This window comes from Elephantulus edwardii, unplaced genomic scaffold (genome assembly GCF_000299155.1).
Source record: "Elephantulus edwardii isolate Elephantulus edwardi_28Jun2011 unplaced genomic scaffold, EleEdw1.0 scaffold00095, whole genome shotgun sequence".
Lineage (NCBI taxonomy): Eukaryota > Metazoa > Chordata > Mammalia > Macroscelidea > Macroscelididae > Elephantulus > Elephantulus edwardii.
This window is the reverse complement of record NW_006399845.1, coordinates 12045437-12049862: the sequence shown is the minus strand read 5'-3', so window position 1 is coordinate 12049862 and position 4426 is coordinate 12045437.

Sequence of the window (4426 nt, the reverse complement as noted above, 5' to 3'; positions counted from 1 at the left end):
GGAGCAGTTGGTTTTCTGTTCAGTCACTCATACTTGAAACGTGTTTTATCACATTTTAACAGCACTCTCCCTTTGATTCTCATTTCCATTAATCTTTCTTTTTTTTTTTTCAGATTTAAAGTTTTTAATGTGTATGTTATTTGCGTAAAGTATGGCACTCGCTGAAGAGTCCATTAATCTTTCTATCCTATTTGTTCCTGCCTTCTGAGCTTTCTCTCTGTGCAAATGCTGCCCTTTTGATCTGAATTATTACTTGTTCTAAGGAGTACTCGAGTACCTTGCTTGTTACTGTTCACCTTATAAGCATCTCTCTTTTTTGGCTGGAACTTGAGCAGCAAGGGTAGGCATAGTTCATCTATAGATCTCTTTATATTCTTTACCTTCTCCCTTACCAAGCATGATATTTTTCTTCAGGGACTGGCCCCTCATGATAACCACCACCAAAGTATATGAGACAAAGTGTCAGCGGTCTTATTTCTAAGGGACTTTCTGACTGCATGTTTTCCAAGACAGACTTGGGTTGGAGTTTTTTTTTTTACAGTCCATGATAAATGTCATGTTCTTCAATACCACAATTCAAAGGCATCATTCTTCAATCTTTCTTATTCATTACCCAGCTTTCATGTGCCTAGAACACACTGTGTTAAGCGCACACAAAGTGATCTCCTTATTATTTAGCACTTTGAAGCTCGTTGTAGCAGATTTGCCCAGTGGAATATGTTGTTGGATTTCCAGGCAATTTTTCACCATTTATCGTTAAGCTGCTTCGAGGTCTAATATGTTGAGATATAATCTGTATTGAAGGCTATATATAGTCTTTGATATTTTGTTGTAAAATAAGCTGCAAGTCCTTTTCACTTTCAACAAGTAGGATAATGTTATCTGTATATTACAGGTTAATGTGTCTTCCTCCAGTCCTAATGCCACATACTTTTCATATAATCCATCTTCTCGGATTATTTGTTTAGCTTACAGATTGAATCTCTCTCTCGTTGCCTTTTTTTTTATTTCCTCTTTCTATTTTTCTCTTGTTGTGTACCATCGAATTGGATCTGACTGGCACAGGAGGGGATTGCCCCTCCCACCCCAGCGGAGCATCTAGTGGATTCTAACTGCCTGCTTTGGGGATTGCCGGGCAGCTTCTCTCATTGCTTTTGACTTGTAAACTGACTCAGTGTGTTTTCAGAGTTGTAAATCACACAGGAGGATATTTCCTGTCTTGTCTTTTGCAGAGCTGCTTGTAGGATCAGTTTGACAGAGAGACACCACCTTTGGGGTTAGCATTGCATTTCCCTACTCAATAGGCTACCAGAGCACCCTATAGATTGAATAAGTATTATAAAAGAATAAAACTCTAGCACACACACCTTTGATTTTAAGCCTTGTAGTATATATTTTTTGTGTTTGAATACTGTTTTTTGGTCTCTGTACAGGTTAATTCTACTTATTCATTCCTTCGAGTCAGAACCATTCATAGCTAACCTGCCAACAGGTTTTACAAGAGTGAGATTGCCCATCATCTGTCTCCCACAGAGCATCTGGTGAATTTGAACTGCATGCATTTGTGTTGGCAGCACAACTCCTTACCCATTAAGTCATCACAGTTCCCTAAATTAATCCCAGTAATATATAATTTGCTGTGTAATATAATATGCAGATTTCTCTTATAGTAGAAAAAGTAGAAGATATTGAAGTTTGATCTAAAACCAAACCAATAAACTTTTCTTTATGAAATCAGACATACTCATTTTTTCCCCTGCCTAAAATGTTCTGTCTTAATCACTGCAGAGGGTAATATTCACTTTTCATTTTCATTGACACTTTCTATAAGTTACGTTTTTATTCAGAATATCCTTTAGATATGCAACTATTTTAAAATATTACTGTTAAATTATTTACTGAAACATTTGTCCTTTAAATCATTTTAACAGTTATATTCACCATATTCAGCAGTTATCACCACTGTCAGTTTCCAAATGTTTATCATCCTAAACAGAAACTGTTTCTTACATTAAAATAATTTCTCATTTCTGTTTCCCTCCAGCTCCTAGTTGTTAAGTGCTGTTGAGTTGGTTCCAACTCATAGCCACCCAGTATACAGCAAAACAAACACTTGCTCAGTTCTGCAACATCTTCACAATTACTGCTATGTTTGGAGCCCATCCTTATAATCTCTATTCAGACTGCCTCATTGAGAGTCTTCCTCTTTTGCTGGCCTTCAAGTTTACATGATGTGCTTTACTCCTGCACTACCAGGGTATTGATCATGAACCATCAGTGTCCCCTCTTTCTCCCTTCTCTCCTACCCCTGTAGTCACTAAAAAAAAAATAGGGCTCTGTACATTTTCATGTTTTCTTTTTATTTAATTGAGGAGATATGATGACTTTTTATTGTTACTATGTTTTAGTCTAGAGTTACAGAAAGAAAAGGTAATTTCTTTTCCAAATTGGCAACACATTTGTTATAAAATCCAAAAGATACTTAAAAAATGCATACAGTTCCCATCTTCACTCTTAACAGACAGCTTTTCTTCATGGAGACAACTACTGTTAACTAGGTTCCTGTGTTCAGAAATAATTTATACATATATAAAATGGTGAATGGATATATGCTTTTTCAAACAATAACAGCTTTATTGAGATACATGTTACATACAATAAAATTTACCAATTTTAAGTAAATAGTTTAAATTATGATAAATATGTACAACCTCTACCGAACTCATGATACAAAATATTTTCATTCACTCCCAAATTTTCCTCGTCTCTTCTGTAATCAGTCCTATAGCCATTGATGTATTTTATGTGAAAGAGAGTGAGTGAGTGTGTGTCCCCATCTGTCCAGTGGAGTATCTGGTGGATTTGAACCACGGGCCTTTGGAATTACAGCACAGCTTTTTGACACTAGGCCATCAGAGCTCCCTGATCTATTTCTTTACTATATTGTTGTCAACTCAGGACCAACTCATAGCTGACCCTCCAGTGGGCTTTCAGAGGGAGAGTAAATCACATGGATGTTGATTGTCCATTTTTGTTTCTTGGAGCAGCTGGCTTTTCTAGACTGATATGATATATAACTAGAATCTTATAATTTATAATCTTTATGTGCCTTTTTATTTAGCATTATGTTTTTGAGATTCATTCCTGTTCCTTATATCAAGGAATTGTTGAATCAACATGTTGTAGGTCTGTCAGCCTAAGTTTGAGTTATGTTTTTAAAATTAATTCTATCACAGCAGCACATGAAAAGTACTGATGGATCTTAAGTTCAGCTTGTTAGATCAATCTCAGCTCTCTTGATGTCATTTAGCATGGAAAAATGTGACTGAAAGGAGCAAAAGATTAGGATATATCCCAAGGAAAATACTATTTAATGATGATGACAGGACTTGAGAAAAGCTTTTTAATACAAGTTATAGTCTAATAGTAACCTATTGCTACAATAGTCAAAAAGAATTGATAGTTTTTGTGTTCTAAGTCAATCAAGTATTCTTATACTCACCTTTTTTTTCCTTTATTTTTAAATTTCAATTCCATTTATTACAAATATTTAATACTGGCTTCCCATAGTCCCCCCTTTTGTTTTTATCATAATTATGTTATCTAGATGAGTATCCTTTATATACAAACAAATAAAACAAATATAATAAACTTAAAGAAATACTTTCAAAAATCTCCATATGATCAGAAGGATTCAGGTTGAATATTCCTTGAAAGTTTGTTTTAATTGTCCCATTGCCACAGTGCTTGTCAAAACCAGTTCTGCTTAATCTCCTTTGTCAGTGTGTCCTTTGCCATTCCCTACCACTCCTCCCTGAGAGAGATTTCATCCTGATTCATAAGGAAAAGGGGATGGCGTATTCTCTTAGCTACTTCCTGCTGAAAAGGGACACTGTAGGTTTCAGGTTGAAGATCTTCTCTCACTACTCTAAAGGCCCCCTTTGGCAATAGGAAACACTTAGACTATTGTGGAGATTGATTTTGGAATTTAGATGCACTGTTATCAGTTGTGCTTAACCATACATGCTCATATCCTTGAAGATGCATCATGGAACTGTTGCAGCCTAGAAGACACAAATTTAACGAACAAGTTAAAAGTACACGAGTCAAAACTTAAAAGCAATAATATTCCAAGTAGAGGTTCTAACAGTGGCACAAATTAAGTTACAGAGGGAAGGTAGTTCTTAAAATAAAAGGCTTATTGACTAGCACTTTCTCTATTATAGTATAAAGGTTAGGAACCACAAGATGTAGAGGCTCAACTGTCATTTATTGTTCTGAAGTCCTGGACCAAATTCCATCTACACTGGGTTGTTTTACAGCGCCAGAGTCTACTTGCAAGGCAGAGGTGAAGTAAGGAACTGCTTATGAGGTTTTCCGTCCATTCCAACAACTAAGAAATAGAAGAGTTGGGACCTCAGAAGGC